Below are 26337 nucleotides of genomic sequence, written 5' to 3' on the forward strand. Positions count from 1 at the left end.
GTGTGAGTGTGTGTGAGGAACATACCTGATTGAACAAAGGTTGCCCATTGTCCTATAAAGAAACAGGAAAGATAAGCCATGAATAAAGTACATCAGAACACGCATCAGTGATCAAAGGCACAGTTTGCTTCAGGGACACCATTCAGGACTCCAGCAACAGATTAAAGTCGCTAGACTGTGTTTAATCTCCCACTGTGTGAATCCCTCCGTGTGTTGCCGTGCTGCGTCACGGTGTAGGTACATCCCGTGCCCATCACTGTGCTCCGGTCCCTAATGTACCCACTGACAGCTGTGACCCAGTGGGGAAGTCACTGAGGAGGGGGATGTATGTATCCTGGTCCCACAGCTGGGACCACATTCTGCATTCTGGGATTCTTCCCTGTACTCTACATGTTGGACGTATATGGCTTGATCTGACTCATGTATAATATGGTGACACAGCCAACATATTCTCACTGTGCCTGAGTACAAGGGGCAATAATAAACCAATGATCGACACAACATGCTGGAGTAACTCAGCGGGACAGACAGCATCTCTGGGGAGAAGAAATGGGTGACGTTTAGGTTCGAGACCCTTATTCCTAATAGGGGTTTAGATGGATTAGGTAGAGCCAAGGGGAAGATGCAGAGTGCAGAATATAGTTCTCAGCATTGTAGCGCATCAGTTCCACAGACAAAGTCCAATGTCCACAATGGGGTAGAGGTGAATCGGACAGTACCTTAGCTTATGGAAGGGCCATTTAGATGTCTGATAACAGAGGGAAAGAAGCTGTTCCTGAGTCTAGTGCTGCGCGCTTTCAAGCTTCTGTGCCTTCTGCCGGACGGGAGCGGGGAGAAGAAGGAAAGATCAGAGTCGGACAAATCTTTGATTATGTTGGCAGCTTTTCCAAGGCAGCGTGAAGTGTAGATGGAATCAATGGTGGGGAGTGTGGTGTGTGTGGGACTGGGCTACATCTACAATGGTGGGGAGTGTGGTCTGTGTGGGACTGGGCTACATCTACAATGGTGGGGAGTGTGGTGTGTGTGGGACTGGGCTTCATCTACAATGGTGGGGAGTGTGGTGTGTGGGACTGGGCTACATCTACAATGGTGGGGAGTGTGGTGTGTGTGGGACTGGGCTACATCTACAATGGTGGGGAGTGTGGTGTGTGTGGGACTGGGCTATATCTACAATGGTGGGGAGTGTGGTGTGTGTGGGACTGGGCTACATCTACAATGGTGGGGAGTGTGTGTGTGTGGGACTGGGCTACATCTATACCTTTCAGTAATTACGATCTCGGCTAGACAGGCTGAATCTCCTCAGTCTCCTAAGCAAGTGGAGACATTGGGTGACATATTGGCTGTTGATTCTCTGATCTTGGTCCACAACAGATCACTGTGAATATTAACACCGAGATACATGAGGCTCTCACCCACTTGTACTTCGGCAACATTGGTGCTGATTGGGGCTAGTACACCATCGGCATTCCTGAAATTAACGCACAGACACACACGCCTTCAGGATGTGGGAGGAAACCGGAGCACCCGGAGGAAACCCGTCACAGGGAGAACATGCAAACTCCAAACAGACAGCACCCGACGTCAGGATCGAACCCTCGTCTCTGGCACTGTGAGATATCAATTCTCCCAGCAGCGCCATTGTGTGGCCATTCATTCTCATTTGTGAATATTTCTAGACTAAATTCTTACCATTTTCTACGATGGATTTGCGCCGTTCCAGCTCTGGAAGGAGAAACCAGTGTTACATTTGTACAATGAGCATCAGAGACAATGACTATCAGAGTCACAGGTCAATCCAAACAAGGCTGGAAATAAGTGCAGAACAATGAGGGAAGTTCCGCTCGGGTCAGGCAGCTACAGTGAGGAACAGAATTCCTGGTTCACATTGACAGGGTCTCATCAGGCCTGGACAATGTCAGATGGTGACAGGTGTGAGACAAGTGTAGCGGGAAAACAAATGTTGTGTAAGATGTGAAGGGCAGGAGAGGGTAATGACGAGGAACGGATCAGGTGAATAAATACACTGTGGATCCGGGGACGTTTCAATCATTCACCCACGACCAACAGTTGTTGTAGGTAAATGTGAACACGGTGATTATTGTGTGTAACGGTTGTGGACAATGTTGAATCGGGAAGCTGCCAGATGCCGGGTTCAAAGGCAGGCGGTCCCCCAGCCTCTGCTCAGCCTCATTAGATCAGTGTAGGAGAGCGAGGGAGAGCTCACACTGGGACGGGACACACAATGAATGTGACAAGTGAGTGAAAGCTCAGGTTGACAACGGGGAAGTGAACAGAGATGTTGATCCAAATGATCACCTCATCTGTGATCCGTCTCTCCACAGTGGAGATCAAATACAGGAAACAGAGACAAGTCCAAGTGACCATGTGTCCGGTTACATCTCCTCCCACGGCACCGACTCATACACACACACACACACACACACGTCACACACACGCACACACAGACACACACACACACGCACACACGCACACACACACACGCACGCACGCACACACGCACGCACGCCACACACGTCGCACACACACGTCACACACACACGTCACACACACGTCACACACACACACAGTCACACACACACACGCACACACACACACACACACACACGTCACACACACACACACACACACACACGTCACACACACACACACACACACACGTCATATCTGCCCTTGACCCCATTATCCCCATCTCCCGGGACACTGATACTCTCTCCAGGGGCGACAGTTACCGCTGGAAGGTGGAAGCCCCGCGGAGAGTGCTCTGGTTTTCCACTGAAGTTACAGTGGGAATCTGGGAGAATCCCGCCCGGATTTCCTGACCTGCATCTTACGCTGTTGTTTAACGTACCTTTAATGCGTCTGTTTTGTTTCACGTTCCAGTAAATCACAGCAACGTGGGCGGCAATGAGAAGACAAATGGTGGGGACCAGCGGCAGGACCCAGTCAGGAACTCCAGGGAAGATATAATCTGCAGAGTGAAGACAGTGAACGGCGCATATAGTAAACTGTCTTTAAAAATCAGTGATCATTTCCCCACAGAAGTGAGATGTGGATAAATCATCACTGGGAAACATGTGAGCACCTCAGTGAGCATTCTGGGCAGTCGGGGTTTCAATGGAATGTAAATCACCTTTATACTTCAATGATCAAACAGCAACATTTACAAACCTGATATTTTAACAATTGCCTCACGTTGTATGTTTAACCATCTGTACTGAACAACACACTTGAACTTGTTTGTTGATTGCCTCATTACTGTCACGTTGCGCTCCACATTTACAAGACCTTCCGTATCTTCATGGTACATTGTTTCAGCTTGTGGTAAAACCAGTCCATCCTCACCGATCCACAGCATCTCTGGTCCAGGATACCATCCACTGGACTTACACACGAGCTGGATTCCATCTCCCTGGTACCCCTGCAACCGAATCCGGATCAAACTCCCCAAAGCTGCATCAGTGACAGATGTAGAAATAACAATAGTCAGGAAGAATAGCAACTTGGACCATACAGCATTTTGTTCAAGTACTCAAACCTCTTGCAACAATACTTATACAATTTCTAATTATTTCTAGTTCCAATGGAAAGTCATTGAGCAGAAATGTCAACTCTGCTTCTCTCTCCCCAGATGCTGCCTGACCTGCAGAATGTTTTCAGCGTCGCGGTGAATTAAATCCAGGCTGAAGTGACAGGGTAAACGGCTGGAACCTGGATAGTGAGGTGGAACGGAGGTATCTGGGGATCCAAGTATCTGGCCACCTGGAAGTAGCATTCATGGTCAATATTGGGAAATTTGAAGTCATCCTCCACAACCAACCAATATTCACCTTGAATGCCTCTGGGGCAAGGACTTAGATGTGGCAGCATTTGTTTGATACATCTAGAAGGGTTTCCTGACACACTAGGCAATTAATACATCGCTCAGTGGGATTATACTTGACCTTGATTTGGGAAATGAGCGCAACGAGGTGGAGTTTCAAAGGGAGAGTATATATATGTATATATATATATGTGTGTACATATATGCTGCATATGGCAAGTACATTTTTCCTCCAGTAAGGAGACAAAGACTGTACACTGTGCCCCAGGTGAGATCTCAACAACATCCTGTACAACTGTGATGCATCTTCCCTACATCCATTCTCCATTCCCCTCAATGAAAAACACTGGGACAGATGTGATGGAACTCCAGTTAAATATATTCCCATGGCTGCCCTTCATTTACTCAAAGGTAGATAAAAATGCTGGAGAAACAGCGGGTGAGGCAGCATCTATGGAGGGAAGGAAACAGGCAACGTTTCGGGATGAAACCCTTTCTCCATTTAGTCAAGTTACTTCTCAATATAAACATTACAACAGCAGCAAGTTCTTAATTATGTAATTATAAATCAACATTGTTGAGCGAACGCTCTTTACAATCTCTTCGTTTTACATTTATCGTCAATCATCGGTGTTTTACTTACTCACCTCGAACTTGTAGTTGAGCTGCAGAACTTTCATACTCTGTTCCCTCTGTAACTGAACATGTATATTCCCCTTCATCAAACCTTCTTACGTTCTTTATTCTGAGGGAAATGTTCCCTTTGGTCACTTCATCTTTAAACAGTTCGGCCCTTGCTCTGTAATCCTGGTGTTGAGCGAGGGTGTCATCGTGTCCATGTCTGTACACAAGGACTGGCGAGATGAGACCTGTCTTCCTCCACTGCACGACCATGTCGCTGGTCAATATATCTGGTACAAGCTGACATTCCAACACCACATCTCCACCTACAGTGGCTACAAAACCATCGCCCGGTACAATAACGAGAAATTCACCTGCGGGTCAATTCAAATAATTGGAAATATAATTATTTAAGGAATCAATAAAGATAATCCCTTATTGAAGGTCGAGTCGCAGGCACATAAGGTGGTCAAAAAGGCTTTTGGCTCTTTGGCCTTCATCAGTCAGAGTATTGAGTACAGAATTTGCAGTTGTATAAGACGTTGGTGAAACCGCATTTAGAATATTGTGTTCAGTTCTGGTCACCAGGTTATAGGAAATATATTGTCAAGCTTGAGAATCTTCAGAAAAGATTTACGAGGATGTTGCCAGGACTAGAGGGTGTGAGCTATAGGGAGAGGTTGAGTAAGCTAGGTCTCTATTCCATGGAGCGCAGGAGGATGAGGGGAGATCTTATAGAGGTGTACAAAATCATGAGAGGAATAGATCGGGTAGATGCACAGAGTCTTTTACCCAGAGTAGGGGAATCGCAGACCACAGGACATAGGTTCAAGGTGAAGGGGAAAAGATTTAATAGGAATTCGAGGGGTAACATTTTCACACAGAGGGTGGTGGGTGTATGGAACAAGCTGCTAGAGGAGGTAGTTGAGCCTGGGACTATCCAATCTTTTAAGAAACAGTTCGACAGGTACATGGATAGGACAGGATAGGTTTAGAGGGATATGGACCAAGCGCAGGCAGGTGGGACTAGTGTAGATGGGACATTGTTGGCCGGTGTGGACAAGTTGGGCCAAAGGGCCTGTTTCCACACTGTATCACTCTGTGACTAGTGTAGATGGTACATAAGGTGGTCAAAAAGGCTTTCGGCTCTTTGGCCTTCATCAGTCAGAGTATTGAGTACAGAACTTGCATTTGTATAAGACGTTGGTGAAACCGCATTTAGAATATTGTGTTCAGTTCTGGCCACCAGGTTATAGGAAAGATATTGTCAAGCTTGAGAAACTTCAGAAAAGATTTACGAGGATGTTGCCAGGACTAGAGGGCGTGAGCTACAGGGAGAGGTTGAGTAGACTGGGTCTCTATTCCATGGAGCGCAGGAGGATGAGGGGAGATCTTATAGAGGTGTACAAAATCATGAGAGGAATAGATTGGGTAGATGCACAGAGTCTTTTACCCAGAGTAGGGGAATCGAGGACCACGGGACATAGGTCTGAAGAAGGGTTTCGGCCCGAAACGTTGCCTATTTCCTTCGCTCCATAGATGCTGCTGCACCCGCTGAGTTTCTCCAGCGATTTTGTGTACCTTAGATGGGACATTGTTGGCCTATGTGGGCGAATTGGGCCGAAGGGCCTGTTTCCATGCTGTATCACTCTATTACTATGTCTCTAATGGGGTTAGGGAGGAAGAGATAGATCAGCCATGATTGAATGGCGGAGTAGACTTGGGTGGAATGGCCTTAATCTGCTCCTATCACTAATAACCTTATAATTCAGGGATGAAGCCAGGATATGAACATTTTCACTGGTTGTCCACGATTATTTTTTTACATAACATTGGGGCCTCAACACCAATCCCCGTGGGACACCACTCCTTCCATCTTGCCACCCAGAGAGAAAAATGATCAGCATCCACTCTCTGCTTCCTGCTATCCTGATTATCCACGAAAATGAAGTTGCCTCCTACTCATGCAGTTCCCATCATCGCTCACAGAGGGAGGAAGAACCTCCTACCTGATCGTATTAAGTGATGTGGACAACTGCATTAAAATGAGTGATTTTAAAATATGAATCTTCTGACTCCATGAAGCCCCCTCCATGAGATAAATAAATAGAAATCAGACCAGGTGTTGTGGTCATTACCGTGGGCTGAGCTGAGGATCCAGTTCAGTAACAACACAGCGCAGTGAACCACTCCCATCCCAGTGGAGGGGTCAGTGCCTGAGGGAGAGAGAGAAAGAGAGAGAGAAGTGTTAGACAGACCCGTGATGGGCACGAAGCTGTCACCCCCCCCTCCCCCTCCATCCCCGCTGCCGATGTCCACCACCCCCACTCACTGTTGACCAGAGGGTGAAAGGTCACACCTTGTGCAGGGTGAAAGGTCACACCTTGTGCGGGGTGAAAGGTCACACCTTGTGCGGGGTGAAAGGTCACACCTTGTGCGGGGTGAAAGGTCACACCTTGTGCGGGGTGAAAGGTCACACCTTGTGCGGGGTGAAAGGTCACACCTTGTGCGGGGTGGCCAAGGGCAACCGGTGGCCAAAGGACTCCAGGCTCCGCACCGGGACCCCTGCTCCCTTTACAATCTGCTCCTTGAGTCTCCCGTCACGGAGGCCGGGTCTGGGACAAACCTCTCCCGGGAATTTCTAGTCCCAGTTTCGCCATCAAACCTGTCAATAGACAATATGGAACAGACAATAGGTGCATGAGTAGACCATTCGCCCCTTCGAGCCAGCACCACCATTCAATATGATCATGGCTGATCATCCCCAATCGGTACCCCGTTCCTGCCTTCTCCCCATATCCCCTGACTCCGCTATCTTTAAGAGCCCTATCTAGCTCTCTCTTGAAAGCATCCAGAGAACCGGCCTCCACCGCCTTCTGAGGGAAAAGAATTCCACAGACTCACAACTCTCTGGGTGAAAAAATGTTTCCTCATCTCCGTTCTCAAGGCTTATTCTTATTCTTAAACTGTGGCCCCTGGTCCTGGACTCCCCCAACATCGGGAATATGTTTCCTACCTCTAGCGTGTTCAAACCCTTAGTAGTCTTTTATGTTTCAATAAGATCTCCTCTCACCCTGTTAAATTCCAGAATATACAAGCACAGCCGGTCCATTCTATCAACATATGACAGTCCCGCCATCCCTGGAATTAACATTGTGAACCTACTCCGCACTGCCTCAATAGCAAGAATGTCCTTCCTCAAGTTTGGAGACCAAAACTACACACAATAGGGGGGTTGCACGTAAGGTCACTGGGCCATAGGGCTTGACGCATGGAGCCGCTCAATCCATCTGGAGGACATCCGTAACTTCCGGTATATGTTATTACTGCAAGAAACGTACTTTCCTGCCTGTTAAAAACCGCCAAAATGTTGAATTTATGCGCTGAATAAAAATTGTGGAAGTTGGGGAAAGTGTGAGAGACATCGTACCCAACTTTAGAATTCCAAACGTGAAGCGAAGTGAAGGTAAATAGAAGCGAGAGCTGAAGGGACAACAACAGCTAAAGTGCTTGGTGAACATTGGCCGTGCAGATATCGGAATTGAAAATATTGGGAATTATCGCGTTTGCTCACTGCATTTCATCAACAGTAAGGCATTATTTGTGTTTTTTCTTGATACCTTTGGTATCTAATAAGGCTCAGAAGTGATAAATCCGGCTGTAAATTTTTCTTCAGAGGCGTTTTCATTTTGTATGTAAAAACCCACTTGGGAACCATGGGCGATTAAAAAAATTACAGCCAGATTTATCACTTCTGAAACTTTTTAGATGCCAAAGGAATCAAGAAAAAACACAAATATTGCCTTAGTTGATGAAATGCAGTGAGCAAACGGCCAATGTTCGCCAAGCACTCTGGCTGTTGTTGTCCCTTCAGCTCTCACTTCTATCTACCGTCATTTCTCCTCACTTTTGGAATTCTGAAGGAGGATAAATGTCTCTCACGCTTATCCCGATTTCCATAATTATTTACAGCGCAAAAATTGACATTTTCGGCGGGTTTTAACGGGTCGGCTATGTTGGAAACAATGGTAAGTGCCTACCTGCAGTTCATCGCGTGTAATCCACTTGGTGTAGCGGAGCAACAGGATGGGTCATGGCATCTAAAAAGTTTCAGAAGTGATAAATCTGGCTGTAAATTTTTTTAATCGCCCATGGTTCCCAAGTGGGGTTTTACATACAAAATGAAAACGCATCTGAAGAAAAATTTACAGCCAGATTTATCACTTTTGAGAATTTTTAGATACTAAAGGAATCAAGAAAAAACACAAATAATGCCTTACTGTTGATGAAATGCAGTGAGCAAACGCGATAATTCCCAATATTTTCAATTCCGATATCTGCACGGCCAATGTTTACCAAGCACTTTAGCTGTTGTTGTCCCTTCAGCTCTCGCTTCTATTTACCTTCATTTCGCTTCACGTTTGGAATTCTAAAGTTGGGTACGATGTCTCTCACACTTATCCCGACTTCCACGATTTTTTTCAGCGCAAAAATTCAACATTTTGGCGGTTTTTAACAGGTAGGAAAGTACGCGTTTCTTGCATTAATAACATATCCTGGAAGTTCCGGATGTCCTCCAGATGGATTGAGCGGCTCCGTGCGTCAAGCCCTATGGCCCAGTGACCTTACGTGCAACCCCCCTATATAAGAAAGCCGAGGAGCTGCTCTGAGACCGGGGTTCCTCAGGGAGACCGCGCCGGGCTTGGGGGAGTGCGGTAAGTAGGAAGTGAGGAAGGGGGTTACAGAGGATGCAGTCGCTGTGAAATTCTGGTTGTTACATTAATATGTTCTCAGCAGTTACACATTGACTGTTTCAGCGTAGTTTGTCGCCGCCGCCGGCCCAGAGTTTCACACAGTGGAGCAGCAAGTTCCCTTCTTGCAATCGCGGCCACATCCCGCCCGCCCGCCCGTCACATACAGAATGTGACCACTGGGATTAAACAAATCCCGGTGACCGGCCAGCTCTCCCGATGTGTCACCGACAGCCGCCTCCCTCCCTCCCTCCCTCCCTCCCTGACCCGCACCGGCTCCCGAGCGACCAGACTTCGGAAACCTACCGGGGCCTGGGACCGAGCCGTGCCCGGAAACCTACCGGGGCCTGGGACCGAGCCGTGCCCCGGGGGCAGTGGGCCGGGCCGGGCCGGGACAGCGGGGATTCCCTTTCACCGAATGCCGCTGGCAAACGGGTGAGTGATCGATCGCTTTGTCCCAGCGGCTCCGGCGCCGTGAGTTGTCCCGGAGACCCCACTCACCTGATCAATCCCCGGCCGGCGCGGCCGCTTCCCCTCCCTCCCTCCCTCCCTCCGGCCGGGACCCTCCTTACCCCCGGGGGCCGAGTCTGTCACCGGCGCCCAGCAACAGCGCGGAGTAAAGTAACCGGCGTCAGACAGAGCGCTTTCTTCAGCCTGGAGTCCGGGACTCCCGCAGGGGAACAGCGGCCGCCGGGGGAGACAGAGACAGAGACAGAGCGAGGTTGAAATCCTCTCAAGTTTTCATCTAACGGAAGCCAGAAATGGGCGGGTTGAAGAAAGTGAAACCGGGCGAAGTTTCCTCAAAGCTAGACAAGTGCGGGCGGGGGGAAGAAGAAAGGAAGAGGTGGAGCCAGAGGGCTGAGGGAGGACCCAGTAGCTGAAACAACAGGGGCAGCTGTGGTAGTGCAAGGGATGAATGTTGAGATTTGCAAAAGAACAAATAACTATTTGGCAGTATATACAGTGGAACTGTACGCTATTTTGATGGCAGTTCGGTGGATAGAACAGGTGCAACCATGCAAAATATTAATATGTAGCGACTCATTGTCTGCAATCCAGAGTATTGGGTCTGGTGCATCCCATAGGCGGCCTGACCTAGTGTATGAAATTCTACTACTATTAAGCCAAGTAACAAGGAAGGGCAGTGACGTGACTTTGTTGTGGGTCCCAGCACACATTGGTGTGCTAGGAAATGAAAAAGTGGATCAATTAGCAAAAGAGGCCGTTAAAAAAGAGAACATAGAGGTAAACCTACAATTATCCAAATCTGAAGAAAGACACATTGTGTGGAAGAAAATAAATCAGGAATGGCAACAATACTGGGAACAGGAGACAGAGGGGAGACACCTCTATTCCCTACAAAACAGAGTGGGCATTACAGCAAGAAGAGGGGGGAACAGGAGAGAACAGGTAGTATTAGCAAGATTGCGGATAGGACACACTCACCTGAACAGCACATTAAAAATGTTGGGAAAACACCCTACTGGGATGTGTGAGGAATGCCATCAGCCGGAAACAGTTCAGCATGCTCTAGTTGCATGTAGGAGATATGAAACAGAAAGAAGAGTTTTGATCAATGAAATGAAGAAAATTGGAATGACAGATATATCAGTAAAGAACATTCTAGAGTGTGGAGGGAAAGGACAAGGAGTAAAGGTGTTGTTTAATTTCTTGAGGGCCTCTGGCCTTATAAAAAGGATCTAATGTAAAGACATGAGGACTGTGGAGTGAAGCCAGAAGGTGGCAGCAATGCAACATTGCGGATGCCGGCTGCCGTAAACTCCAAAGAAGAAGAAGCAGCAGTAGAAGAGGGCTGAGGGAGAGCTGAGAAGGGGAAATTAGAGAAGTCAATGTTCATACCGCTGGGGTGTAAACTGCCCAAGTGAAATATGAGGTGCTGCTCCTCCAATATGCGGTGGGACTCACTCTGGCCATGGAGGAGGCTCAGGACAGAAATGTCGGGTTCGGAATGGGAGGGGGAGTTGAAGTGCTGAGCCACCGGGAGATCAGGTTGGTTATTGCGAACAGGTTTCCTTAATGCGGGCCGGAGTCTTGGACAACTCTGACAGTGGCCCAGTATTCAGTTCAGCCCATTTTCACAGCCGCTCACTCCACCCCCCACCCCCCCCCGACCTCTTTCAGTCCCAGGGCCGCGCTGAGTCTCTGCTTTTCCCCCCCAGTCTCCCTCACCCTGGATGTGGAAACAGCTGGTCCGCAGCTCGAGGTGTCTGAGGGTCGTAAGAGGGTGAGACTGACCTGGACCCGGAGGAGTCTTCCTGGTTTATAGGTTAAGAGGTTTATAGACTCGCCGTGTGTGCTGGGATTGGAAGGATTCACACACACATACATACATATATATATATATATAGCTATATATATAGATAGATATAGTACGATAGATATAGATATATAGATATAGATATATATAGATGTGTATATATATATATATATATATATACATAGATGTATATATATAGATGTATAGGGAGGTTTCATGGCAGTCGGGTCACGACCCATGACCCATACTGTTGCTAGGCTAAACCAAGTGGAGTACACGCGATGAACTGCAGGTTGGCACGGACCATTTTTTCCAGCGTAGCGGGCCCGTTAAAACTCGCCGAAATTGTCAATGTTTGCGCTGTAAATCATTATGGAAATCGGGATAAGCGTGTGAGACATTTATCCTACTTCAGAATTCCAAAAGTGAGGAGAAATGACGGTAGATAGAAGTGAGAGCTGAAGGGACAACAACAGCCAGAGTGCTTGGCGAACATTGGCCGTTTGCTCACTGCATTTCATCAACTAAGGCATTATTTGTGTTTTTTCTTGATTCCTTTGGCATCTAGAAAGTTTCAGAAGTGATAAATCTGGCTGTAAAATTTTTAAATCGCCCATGGTTCTCAAGTGGATTTATACATACAAAAAGAAAACGCATCTGTAGCAAAAATTTACAGCCAGATTTATCACTTCTGAGACTTTTTAGATACCAAAGGAATCAAGAAAATACACAAATAATGCCTTACTGTTGATGAAATGCAGTGAGCAAACGCGATAATTCCCAATATTTTCAATTCCGATATCTGCACGGCCAATGTTTACCAAGCACTTTAGCTGCTGTTGTCCCTTCAGCTCTCGCTTCTATTTACCTTCATTTCGCTTCACGTTTGGAATTCTAAAGTTGGGTACGATGTCTCTCACACTTACCCCGACTTCCACAATTTTTTTCAGCGCAAAAATACATCATTTTGGCGGTTTTTAACAGGTAGGAAAGTACGTTTCTTGCATTAATAACATATACCGGAAGTTACGGATGTCCTCCAGATGGATTGAGCGCTTCCGTGCGTCAAGCCCTATGGCCCAGTGACCTTACGTGCAACCCCCCTATAACCCTGAACTTAATATTCAGGGTTATACATCCTATTGAAAGGACAGGCAGAGGGAGGAGAGAGGGGGGGGAGGGGGGGAGGGGTAGCTCTGCTGGTGAGGGATGAAATTCAGTCCCTTGCGAGGGGAGACATAGGGACTGACGAGCTAGAGTCACTGTGGATTGAGTTGAGGAATTGTAAAGGCAAGAAGACACTAATTGGTGTTATCTACAGACCCCCAAATAGTAGCCCGGATGTAGGGTGTAAATTGCAGCAGGAATTAAAACTGGCATGTAACAAAGGTAATGCCACTATGGTGATGGGGGATTTCAATATGCAGGTAGACTGGGGAAATCAGGTTGGTTCAGGACCTCAACAAAGAGAGTTTGGAGAATGCCTCCGAGATGGATTCTTAGAGCAGCATGTAATGGAGCCGACCAGAGAAAAGGCAATTCTGGATTTAGTGTTGTCCAATGAGCCAGATATGATAAGAGAACTCGAGGTAAAGGAACCGCTTGGAGGTAGTGATCATAATATGATTAGTTTTAATCTGCAATTTGAGAAGTAGAAGGTTAAATCGGAAGTGTCAGTGATGCAGTTGAACAAAGGGGTCTATGAAGGCATGAGAGGGGAGCTGGCCAAGGTAGACTGGAAAGGGATACTAGCAGGAACAACGGTGGAACAGCAATGTGCCAGGATAACAGCCTCCTCTTGAACATCAAAAAAACGAAGGAGCTGATCGTGGACTTTAGGAGGGCACATCATCCGAGGACGTACACACCATTGAGGATAAATGGGGATACTGTGGATAGGGTGAGCTGTTTTAAATATCTGGGAGTCGACATCTCTGAGGATATGACATAGACATCACACGCCGCAGCACTCGTGAGTAAGGCAAGGCAGCGCCTTTACCACCTCAAGCAATTGAGGAAATTCAGAGTGTTTCCGAGGATCCTCCAGTGCTTCTACGCAGCGGCTGTGGAAAGCATCTTGTCCGGAAATATTACCATCTGGTTTGGGAATTGCTCTGCCCAGGACAAGAAGGCTCTGCAGAAAGTAGTGCGTTCGGCCGAACGCACTACGGGAACTTCACTCGCCCCCCTGCAGGAACTATACATCAGGAGGCGCAACTCCAGAGCCAACAAAATCATGGGAGACCCCTTCCACCCCTGCAACGGACTGTTCCAGCTGCTACGGTCAGGCAAACGCCTCCGTTGCCATGCTGTGAGAACGGAGAGGTTGAGAAGGAGTTTCTTCCTAGAGGCCATTCGGACTGTAAATCTCACCAGGGACTAACTTTACTGACCGTTTTTCCTTCCAATATTTAATATGTAAAGGTATAAGTGTGTGTTTATGATTGTGTTTATAGTTTGTTTGGTTGTTTGTCTTTTTGCACATAGTCCGCGAGCATTTGCCACTTTTCATTTCACTGCACATCTCGTATGTGTATGTGACAAATAAACTTGACTTGACTTGACTTGCAATGGCAGGAATTTCTGGGCATAATCCGGAAGATGCAGGATCATTTCATTCCAAAAAGGAAGAAAGATTCTAAGGGGAGTAGGAGGCAACCGTGGCTGACAAGAGAAGTTAGGGATAGAATAAAACTAAAAGAAAAGATGTATAACACAGCAAAGAGTAGCCGGAAGCCAGAGGATTGGGAAACTTTCGTAGGACAACAGAAGGAAACAAAACGGGCAATACGGGCTGAAAAGATGAAGTACGAGGGGAAGCTGGCCAGGAATATAAAGAAGGACAGTAAAAGCTTCTTTAGATATGTTAAGGGAAAAAGAATAGCAAAGTCAAATGTGGGTCCCTTGAAGGCAGACACGGGTGAAATTATTATGGGGAACAAGGAAATGGCAGAAGAGTTGAATAGGTACTTCGGATCTGTCTTCACTAAGGAAGACACAAACAATCTCCCAGATGTACTGGAGGATAGAGGATCTAAGGGGGTAGAGGAACTGAAAGAAATTTTCATTCGGCGAGAAATATTATTGGGTAGGCTAATGGGACTGAAGGATGATAAATCCCCTGGGCCTGATGGTCTACATCCCAGGGTCCTCAGGGAGGTGGCTCTAGAAATAGTGGATGCATTGGTGATCATTTTCCAATGTTCAATAGATTTAGGATCAATTCCTGTGGATTGGAGGATAGCTAATGTTATCCCACTTTTCAAGAAAGGAGCGAGAGAGAAAATAGGGAATTACAGACCAATTAGCCTGAATTCGGTGGTGGGAAAGATGCTGGAGTCAATTATTAAAGAGGTAATAATGGGGCATTTGGATAGCAGTAAAAGAATTAGTCCATGTCAGCATGGATTTATGAAAGGAAAATCATGCTTGACTAATCTGGAATTTTTTGAGGGTGTGACAAGTAAAATCGATGAAGAGGAGCCAGTGGATGTAGTGTATCTAAACTTTCAGAAAGCCTTTGATAAGGTCCCGCACGGGAGACTGGTGACTAAAATTAGAGCACATGGTATTGGGGGTAGGGTGTTGACGTGGATAGAAAATTGGTTGGCAGACCGGAAGCAACGAGTAGGAGTGAACGGGTCCTTTTCAGAATGGCAGGCAGTGGCGAGCGGAGTGCCGCAAGGCTCGGTGTTGCGGCCACAACTGTTTACCATATATATTAATGATTTGGAAGAGGGAATCAGGAGCAACACTAGGAAGTTTGTGGATGACACAAAGCTGGGTGGCAATGTGAACTGTGAAGAGGATGTTAGGAGGTTGCAGGGTGACCATGACATGTTGAGTGAGTGGGCAGATGCGTGGCAGAGGCAGTATAATATAGATAAATGTGAGGTTATCCACTTCGATGGCAAAAACAAGGGGGCAGATTATTATCTCAATGCGGTTAGGTAAGGGGGAGGTGCAGTGAGACCTCGGTGTCCTTGTACACCAGTCGCTGAAAGTTGACGTGCAGGTACAGCAGGCAGTGAAGAAAGCTAATGGAATGTTGGCCTTCATAACAAGAGGATTTCAGTATAGGAGAAAAGAGGTTCTTCTGCAGTTGTATAGGGTTCTGATAAGACCACATCTGGAGTTTTGTGTACAGTTTTGGTCTCTTAATAAGAATAAGGAATAAGCCATTTAGAATGGAGACGAGGAAACACTTTTTCTCAGAGAGTGGTGAGTCTGTGGAATTCCCTGCCTCAAAGGGCGATGGAGGAAGGTTCTCTGGATGCTTTCAAGAGGGAGCTAGATAGGGCTCTTAAAAATAGCGGAGTCAGGGCATATGGGAAGAATTTAGGAACGGAGTACTGATTGGGGATGATCAGCCATGATCACATTGAATGGCGGTGCTGGCTCAAAGGGCCAAATGGCCTACTACTGCACCTATTAATTTGAGGAAGGACATCCTTGTGATTGAGGCAGTGCAGCATAGGTTCACAAGATTGATCCCTGGGATGGAGGGACTGTCATATGAGGAAAGATTGAAAAGACTAGGCTTGTATTCACTGGAGTTTAGAAGGATGAGGGCGCATCTTAGAGAAACATATAAAATTATAAAAGACTGGACAAGCTATATACAGGAAAAATGTTCCCAATGTTGGGCGAGTCCAGAACCAGGGGCCACAGTCTTAGAATAAAGGGGAGGTCATTTAAGACTGAGGTGAGAAAAAACGTTTTCACCCAGAGCGTTGTGAATTTGTGGAATTCCCTGCCACAGAGGGCAGAGGAGGCCAATTCACTGGATGGATTTAAGGGGCTAGTGGAATCAAGGGATATGGGGAGAAGGCAGGCACGGGTTATTGATTGGGGACGATCAGCCATGATCACAATTAGGCTGTGGGCCGAGCATCAAAAATGTGTCTAGAAATCAGTTTTAGTGACCCAAGTCACCAAACTACATGAAACTTTCCACATATTTAGATGAAATATAATTGAGAAGCAAGTCATAACTCATCATTGCCGAAAGTTGCACATTAATTAAACTAATTAGAAAATGAGATCGGGAAAGTAACGATGGGCAGCCTATTTCCGTGTTGCAGTCCATTTAAACTATATATCAGTATACCTATATATATATTCCAGATAGTAATATAGGCATAATAATATAATATATATATATATATATATTATATAATAATATATTATTATAACTATATATATTCCAGATAGTAATATAGGTATAATAATATAATATATTATTATACCTATTATTATATATTACAGATAGATATATTCTTCCGTTTTCCTGGAAACTGCCGCTACAGATGGCACTCATTACCGCCCCCCCCACCCCAACCCACCCCCGCGGAGAAGATCCGCGTTTGCGAATCGGCCGCTTTTTAATTGAGACCACGGCTTCACTATGTTAAATACATAGGCCCCGCGATCAAAGCACCTTTTCCCGGTAAGTTATCGCAGGCAGCTCCGAGATTAGATGATTAAGACTTATTACTCTACAACAAGCTGGCATTAGTGAAAATGTTTAATTTACCTTGTTATTGATACTTATAGTTTAGGCCCTCAACTTCATGAATGAATGAATAAGTGAACGAGTGAGTGAATTAATGAGTGAATTAATGAGTGAATGTACAGCCTCCAAATCTCATTTTTTCACATTATAAACGGTGCAATTAAATTAATTAAAGTCCATACAGATTAATTTTCATAAATTCAGACTTTAGATCTTACCTTTCAGTTTGAGTTGATTCACAAAGTTTCACAACTTTGTGTTGCAGCATCTCAGCAGGGACTTTGCTTTCAAGACTTTCTTCCACTTCTATCCACTTAGCTGCACATTTTCAGACTTCTTAATGCTTTTCTCACTAAATTCAATTACCCTGCTGCAAGTTTCCACGACAAAGAACCTTCATCGGAATCTCCAGTAAAACAGGCATCAGTGAAGCCCTCTCAGCTATGATGTGTGCTAGCCTGAAACAAAGCGCGTGATTGGCCAACTGGCAGACAACTCAATGTTAAACGTGCTTTGATTGGACTAAAAATACCCGAAATATTTCCGTTTTTTCTCTAATTTAATAAAAAATGTGCAAGTCTTGTTCATGACGAGTTTCAGGGGTGATTTATATAATTATTTTACACAATATGTGAAAATTTCATGTAGTTCTGTGACTTGGGTCACGAAACACTGGAATAAAGCTCCTCGGCCCACAGCCTAAATGAATGGCGGTGCTGGCTCGAAGGGCCGAATGCCCTCCTCCTGCACCTATTTTCTGTTTCTATATATGCACACACACACACATACATAAGCACACATGTGTGTATGTATATATGTGTGTAAGGGTATATAAATATGCATGTGTATGTGTGCATGTATATACATTGGTGTATATATATATATATATATATATATATATTCACACACATATATACATATACACATATATGTACATACACCCACAAATGTGTGTGTGGTGTGTCTGTATATACCTGTGTGTACATATATATGTGTGCGTGTATATACTTGTGGGTATATATATATGTATATATACCCACACTTAGACATAGTCACACATGCATATCCTCACACACACATATACATGTAAATATATATATGTGTGTGCATATATGTGTTTATGTGGGTGTATATATGTATGTGAAGTAGACACAAAATGCTGGAGTAAATGAGCAGGTCAGGCAGCATCGCAGGAGAGAAGCAATGGGTGATGTTATGGGTCAAGACCATTCTTCAGAATGTATGTGTGTATGTATATATGTGTGTGTGTGTATACATATATGTGTGTGTTCCCCGGGGAGGGGGACCAGTGGTTGAGGATACAGCCACGGATGAAGCTGGCAGAGAGCACAGTTGCAGAGTGGAGGATGCAGCTTCACCTCGCTGTTGTTCCCGGCTGGAGTTACCATCAGTGTCTGGAAGCTGCCCTCGCCCTGTCTAGTCAACCCCAGCTAAAGCCTTTTCTTTCACCTTCAGAGTCTGAGGATGGATTTCACACCAAAGTGAAACACAGCTGTGATGGCCATTCACTGGAACCCTGACAACCCAGCGTTACCCAACTTTGGTAATGTTTACTTTTCTTTAGTTCAGAGATACAGCATGGAAACAGGCCCTTCGGCCCATCGTGTCCACGCCGATCGCCCGTTCACACATGTACAATGTTACCCCAGGGGCTGCTGGAAGGTGGAAGCCCAGCGGAGAGTGCTCTGGTTTTCCGCTGCAGTTACAGTGGGAATCTGGGAGAACCCACCCGGATTTCCTGACCTGCATCTTACGCTGTTGTTTAACCAAACGTACTTTTAATGCATTGTGTTCAAGAAGGAACTGCAGATGCTGGAAGATCGAAGGTACACAAAATTGCTGGAGAAACTCAGCGGGTGCAGCAGCATCTATGGAGCAAAGGAAATAGGCGACGTTTCGGGCCGAAACCCTTCTTAAGACTGATGGGGGGTGGGGGGGAGAAGGAAGGAAAAGGGGAGGAGGAGGAGCCCGAGGGCGGGCGGATGGGAGGAGACAGCTAGAGGGTTAAGGAATGGGAGGAGACAGCAAGGGCTAGCAAAATTGGGAGAATTCAATGTTAATGCCATCCGGACGCAAGGTCCCCAGGCGGAATATGAGGTGCTGTTCCTCTAATTTCCGCTGTTGCTCACTCTGGCAATGGAGGAGGCCCAGGACAGAGAGGCCGGATTGGGAATGGGAGGGGGAGTTGAAGTGCTGAGCCACCGGGAGGTCAGATTGGTTATTGCGGACTGAGCGGAGGTGTTCGGCGAAACGATCGCCCAACCTCCGTTTAGTCTCCCCGATGTAAATCAGCTGACATCTAGAGCAGCGGATGCAGTAGATGAGGTTGGAGGAGGTACAGGTGAACCTTTGTCGCACCTGGAACGACTGCTTGGGTCCTTGAATGGAGTCGAGGGGGGAGGTGATGGGACAGGTGTTGCATTTCTTGCGGTTGCAACGGAAAGTGCCCGGGGAGGGGGTGGTACGGGAAGAATTGACGAGGGAGTTGCGGAGGGAGCGGTCTTAGCGGAAGGCGGACATGGGGGGAGATGGGAAGATGTGGCGAGTGGTGGGGTCACGTTGGAGGTGGCGGAAATGGTGGAGGATTATGTGTTGTATTTGCCGGCTGGTGGGGTGAAAGGTGAGGACCAGAGGGACTCTGCCCTTGTTGCGAGTGCGGGGATGGGGAGAGAGGGCAGTGTTGCGGGGTATGGATGAGACCCTGGTGTGAGCTTCATCTATGGTGGCGGAGGGGAATCCCCGTTCCCTGAAGAACGAGGACATTTTTCCGATGCCCTGGTATGGAATGTCTCATCCTGGGAACAGATGCGGCGTAGGCGGAGGAATTGGGAGTAGGGGATGGAGTCTTTACAGGGGGCAGGGTGGGAAGACGTGTAGTCCAGGTAGCCATGTGAGTCAGTGGGTTTGTAATGTATGTCGGTCAGGAGTCTGTCCCCTGCGATGGAGATGGTGAGGTCAAGGAATGGTAGGGAAGTGTGGGAAATGGTCCAGGTGTATTGGAGTGCCGGATGGAAGTTGGTGGTGAAGTGGATGAAGTCAGTGAGTTGTGTGTAGGTGCAGGAGGTGGCCCCAAAGCAGTCGTCAATGTAACGGAGGTAGAGGTCGGGGATGGGGCCCTGGTACGTCTTGAACAAGGATTGTTCAACGTACCCGACAAAGAGGCAGGCGTAGCTGGGGCCCATGCGTGTGCCCATAGCTACGCCTTGTGTTTGGAGGAAATGGGAGGAGTCAAATGTAAAGTTGTTGAGGGTGAGGACCAACTCCGCTAAGCGGAGGAGAGTGTCAGTGGCTGGGTATAGGTTGCTCCTCTGGTCGAGGGAGAACCGGAGGGCTCCGAGGCCATCCTGGTGGGGGATGGAGGTGTAGAGTGACTGGACATCCATGGTGAAGATGAGGGGGTGAGGGCCTAGAGAGTGGAATGCGTGGAGGCGGCGGAGAGTGTCTGAGGTGTCTAGAACATAGGTGGGAAGGGATTTGACCAAGGGGGATAAGATGGAGTCAAGGTATGTGGAGATGAGTTCGGTGGGGCACGAACACGCAGAGACAATGGGTCTGCCGGGAGAGCCGGGTTTGTGGATTTTGGGGAGAAGGTAAAAACGGGCTGTGCGGGGCTGGGGAACGATGAGGTTGGAAGCTTGGTCGGGCAGGGCGTGGGAATTGATGAAGTCGGTGATGGTGCTAGAAATGGTGGCCTGGTGCTCGTCAGTGGGGTCATGGTCCACGGGTAAGTAGGAGGAGGTGTCCGAGAGTTGGCGCGTGGCCTCAGCTTTGTAGAGATCGACGCGCCAGACTACCACGGCACCTCCCTTGTCGGCTGGTTTGATGACCCAATCTGGGTTTTTGCGGAGTGATTCAATGCATCTGTTTTGTTTCAAGTTCCAATAAAACACAGCACCGTGGGCGGCAATGAGAAGACAAATGGTGAGGACCAGCGGCAGGACCCAGTCAGGAACTCCAGCAGGAAAGATATCATCTGCAGAATGAAGACAGTGAATCAGACAGTGACAGTGCAAGGGGGGAGGTACAGCGAGACCTGGGTGTCCTTGTACACCAGTTACTGAAAGTTGGCATGCAGGTACAGCAGGCAGTGAAGAAAGCTAATGGAATGTTGGCCTTCATAACAACAGTATTTCAGTATAGGAGTAAAGAGGTTCTTTTGCAGTTGTATAGGGCTCTGGTGAGACCACATCTGGTGTATTGCGTACAGTTTTGGTTTCCTAATTTGAGGAAGGACATCCTTGTGGCTTACTGCCACAACAGATCAACGGTGGATGCGATCTCGCTGGCCCTCCACTCCGCTCTGGACCACTTGGACAACAAAAACTCGTATGTCAGGCTGTTATTCATCGATTACAGCTCGGCATTTAACACAATCATCCCCTCCAAGCTGGTTACCAAACTCGCAGAACTGGGTCTCTGCGCATCCCTTTGCAATTGGATCCTCGACTTCCTCAATCACAGGCCACAGTCTGTTCGTATTGGTGGAAATGTGTCAGCCTCGATAACAATCAGCACGGGAGCACCTCAAGGCTGCGTGCTCAGCCCCCTGCTGTACTCACTCTATACTCATGACTGCGTAGCCAGTCACAGTTCCGAGAACACTAATATAATTATCAAGAAAGCTCATCAGCGCCTCTACTTCCTGAGAAGATTACGGAGAGTCGGTTTGTCAAGGAGGAGTCTCTCTAACTTCAACAGGTGCACAGTAGAGAGCATGCTGACCGGTTGCAACGTGGCTTGGTTCGGCAACTTGAGCGCCCTGGAGAGGAAAAGACTACAAAAAATAGTAAACACTGCCCAGTCCATCATCGGCTCTGACCTTCCTTCCATCGAGGGGATCTATCGCATTCGCCGCCTCAAAAAGGCTGGCAGTATCATCAAAGACCCACACCATCCTGGCCACACACTCATCTCCCTGCTACCTTCAGGTAGAAGGTACAGGAGCCTGAAGACTGCAACAACCAGGTTCAGGAATAGCTACCTTCCCCACAGCCATCGGGCTATTAAACCTGGCTCGGACAAAACTCTGATTATTAATAACCCATTATCTGTTATTTGCACTTTATCAGTTTATTTATTCATGTGCGTATATATTTATATTATGGTATATGGACACACTTATCTGTTTTGTAGTAAATGCCTACTATGTTCTGTGTGCTTAAGCAAAGCAAGAATTTCATTGTCCTATACAGGGACACATGACAATAAACTCACTTGAAACTTGAAACTTGATTGAGGCAGTGCAGAGTTGGTTCACAAGATTGATCCCTGGGATGGCGGGACTGTCATACGAGGAAAGATTGAAAAGACTGGGCTTGTATTCACTGGAGTTTAGAAGGATGAGGGGAAGGTCTTATAGAAACATATAAAATTATAAAAGGACTGGACAAGCTAGATGCAGGAAAAATGTTCCCAATGTTGGGCGAGTCCAGAAGCAGGGGCCACACTTAAAAGAAAATGGGAGGCCATTGAAGACTGAGGTGAGAAAAAACTTTTTCACCCAGAGAGTTGTGAATTTATGGAATTCCCTGCCACAGAGGGTAATGGAGGCCAAATCATTGGATGGATTTAAGAGAGAGTTAGATAGAGCTCTAGGGGCCAGTGGAATCAAGGGATATGGGTAGAAGGCTGGCACGGGTTATTGATTGGGGACGATCAGCCATGATCACAATGAATGGCGGTGCTGGCTCGAAGGGCCGAATAGCCTCCTCCTGCACCTATTTTCTATGTTTCACACACACAGACACACACACACACACACAGATGCACACAGACACGCACACACATCGCAGCTGCCCCAGCAACCTCCTGCTGTGACGTCAGCATATATATCAGGATATACATCTGTATATATATCAGCATATATTTTTCTATATATGTGTGCGTGTGTATTTAAAATACATATATATATCAGTATATATATCAGTATGTCTGTGTGTGTGTACAATATATATATATTATTTTTTTTGGTGAGAGAGAGGGGAGAGGGGGAGAGGAATGAGAGACAGATAGAAATGAGAGGGAGAGAGAGAGACGAATGATAGAGAGTGGGGGAGAGAGAGGAATGAGAGAGTGAGAGGGAGATAGAGAGGGGAGGGGGAGAGAGACAGAGTGGGAGAGAGAGGATAGATAGCACAGATTATAGGGTGATTGCACGAAAGGTCACTGGGTCATAGGGCTCGAGGCACGGAGCAGCTAAATCCAACTGGAAGACATCCGGCAATTCCGGTATATGTTATTAATGCTAGAAGCGCGTACTTTCCTACCCGTTTAAAAACCGCCAAAATGTTGCATTTTTGCGCTGTAAAAAATTGTGTGAGTCGGGGTAAGTGTGAGAGACATCGTACCCAACTTTAGCATTCCAAACGTGAAGCGAAATGAAGGTAAATAGAAGCGAGAGCTGAAGGGACAACAGCAGCTAAAGTGCTTGGTAAACATTGAAAATATTGGGAATTATCGCGTTTGCTCACTGCATTTCATCAACAGTAAGGCATTATTTGTGTTTTTTCTTGATTCCTTTGGCATCTAAAAATTCTCAGAAGTGATAAATCCGGCTGTAAATTTTTCTTCAGAGGCGTTTTCATTTTGTATGTAAAACCCACTTGGGAACCATGGGCGATTAAAAAAATTTACAGCCAGATTTATCACTTCTGAAACTTTTTAGATGCCAAAGGAATGAAGAAAAAACACAAATATTGCCTTAGTTGATGAAATGCAGTGAGCAAACGGCCAATGTTCGCCAAGCACTCTGGCTGTTGTTGTCCCTTCAGCTCTCGCTTCTATCTACCGTCATTTCTCCTCACTTTTGGAATTCTGAAGTAGGATAAATGTCTCTCACGCTTATCCCGGTTTCCATAATTATTTACAGCGCAAACATTGACATTTTGGGCGGGTTTTAACGGGTCGGCTATGTTGGAAACAATGGTAAATGCCTACCTGCAGTTCATCGCGTGTAATCCACTTGGTGTAGCGTAGCAACAGAACGGGTCATGGGTCGTGACCCCACCGCCGTGAAACCTCCCTATAGAACAGAGCAAGATTCAAGATGCACCAATCTGCGGAAAACTGCCTAGTATGACGTGTGTGATTCTCGACGCCGTTTTGTGATCTATAATCTATAATCCGCTCTATAATCTTTGATAGATAGATGGCTAGCTAACTCTGCATCAGCCCTCACAGCGTCTGTACTCTCTACCACACACACACGTCACACACACACACGTCACACACACACACGTCACACACACACACAAAACGTCACACACACACACACGTCACACACACACACACACGGCATCAGACCTCACGTCCCCGGGTCCAACTGCCAACCATTTGAATTCCAACCGCCCAACCGTCGCCCCCTGACCACGTGACCGGTCCACGCGAGAGTTGCAGCCCAACCACCCACTGTTGCCTAGCAACACGCCTCAACCCGACACACACACACACACACACACACACACACACACACACACACTCACACACACACACACACACACACACAGACACACACACACAGACACACACACACACACACTCACAGACACACACACACACACACACACACACACACACACACACACACACACACACACACAGACACACACACACACACACACACACACACACACACACAGACACACACACACACACACACAGACACACACACACACACACACACACACACAGACACACACACACACTCACAGACACACGCTCACCCATACAACACAGACCACACACTCACTCACAGACACACTCACACACACACACACACACTCACACACACACACACACACACACACACACACACACACACTCACACTTGCACACACAAACAGACACACGCACACTCACTCACAGACATACACTCACAGACACACACACTCACACACACACACACACTCTCTCACACAGACACACATACACACACACACACTTACAGACACACACACACAGACACACACACACACAGACACACATACACTCACACCCACACACACGCTCACACACACTCACAGACACACACACTCACAGACATATATGTGCGTATATATATATGTATTTACTCGTGTTTCTATAAATGTGTGTGCATACACGTGTGTATATATATATATGTGTGTGTGTATATATGTGTGTGTGTATAAATGTGTGTGTGTGTCTGCATGTGTATTTATATATACAGTGGCTTGCAAAAGTGTTCATACACCTTGAACTTTTCCACATTTTGTCGCGTTACAACCACAAACGTAAATGTATTTTATTGTGAAGTGGAAGGAAAATGATACATGGTTTTCACATTTTTTTACAAATAAAAAACTGAAAAGTGTGGTGTGCAAAAGTATTCAGCCCCCTTTACTCTGATACCCCTAAATAAAATCCAGTGCAACCAATTGCCTTCTGAAGTCATCTAATTAGTAAATAGAGTCCACTTGTGTGTAATCTAATCTCAGTATAAATACAGCTGTTCTGTGAAGGCCTCAGAGGTTTGCTAGAGAACATTAGTGAACAAACAGCACCATGAAGCCCAAGGAACACACCAGACAGGTCAGGGATAAAGTTGTGGAGAAGTTTAAAGCAGGGTTAGGTTATAAAAAATATCCCAAGCTTTGAACATCTCACGGAGCACTGTTCAATGCATCATCCGAAAATGGAAAGAGTATGGCACAACTGCAAACCTACCAAGACTGGCCGTCCACCTAAACTGACAGGCCGGGCAAGGAGAGCATTGATCAGCGAAGCAGCCAAGAGGCCCATGGTAACTCTGGAGGAGCTGCAGAGATCCATAGCTCAGGTGGGAGAATCTGTCCACAGGACAACTATTAGTCGTGCACTCAACAAATCGGGCCTTTATGGAAGAGTGGCAAGAAGAAAGCCATTGTTGAAAAAAAGCCATAAGAAGTCCCGTTTGCAGTTTGCCACAAGCAATGTGGAGGACACAGCAAACATGTGGAGGAAGGTGCTCTGGTCAGATGAGACCAAAATTGAAGTTTTTGGCCTAAATGCAAAACGCTATGTGTGGCGGAAAACTAACACTGCACATCACCCTGAACACACCATCCCCACTGTGAAACATGGTGGTGGCAGCATCATGCTGTGGGGATGCTTTTCTTCAGCACGGACAGGGAAGCTGGTCAGAGTTGATGGGAAGATGGATGGAGCCAAATACAGGGCAATCTTGGAAGAAAACCTGTTAGAGTCTGCTAAAGACTTGAGAGTGGGGCGGAGGTTCACCTTCCAGCAGGACAACGATCCTAAACATAAAGCCAGAGCTACAATGGAATGGTTTAGATCAAAGCATATTCATGTG

At 46.7% G+C, this 26337-nt stretch overlaps 1 protein-coding gene and 1 long non-coding RNA gene across 2 annotated transcripts in view; one reads left to right on the plus strand and one right to left on the minus strand.

Annotated features, from left to right (window-relative positions):
- The window catches only part of LOC116990070 (butyrophilin subfamily 1 member A1-like), a gene marked incomplete at its 3' end in the record, with an annotated part of 338852 nt that overhangs the window by 238850 nt on the left and 73665 nt on the right, over nucleotides 1-26337 (plus strand). The gene's annotated exons all lie outside the window — the stretch shown is intronic.
- Nucleotides 4513-7068, minus strand: LOC116990079. The gene is made up of 3 exons (XR_004416400.1): nucleotides 6966-7068; nucleotides 6601-6678; nucleotides 4513-4836 (listed from the first exon to the last, which is right to left on the minus strand). It is a non-coding gene; the product is annotated as an uncharacterized LOC116990079 (long non-coding RNA).

Source organism: Amblyraja radiata, chromosome 30 (genome assembly GCF_010909765.2).
Source record: "Amblyraja radiata isolate CabotCenter1 chromosome 30, sAmbRad1.1.pri, whole genome shotgun sequence".
In the NCBI taxonomy this organism is placed as follows: domain Eukaryota; kingdom Metazoa; phylum Chordata; class Chondrichthyes; order Rajiformes; family Rajidae; genus Amblyraja; species Amblyraja radiata.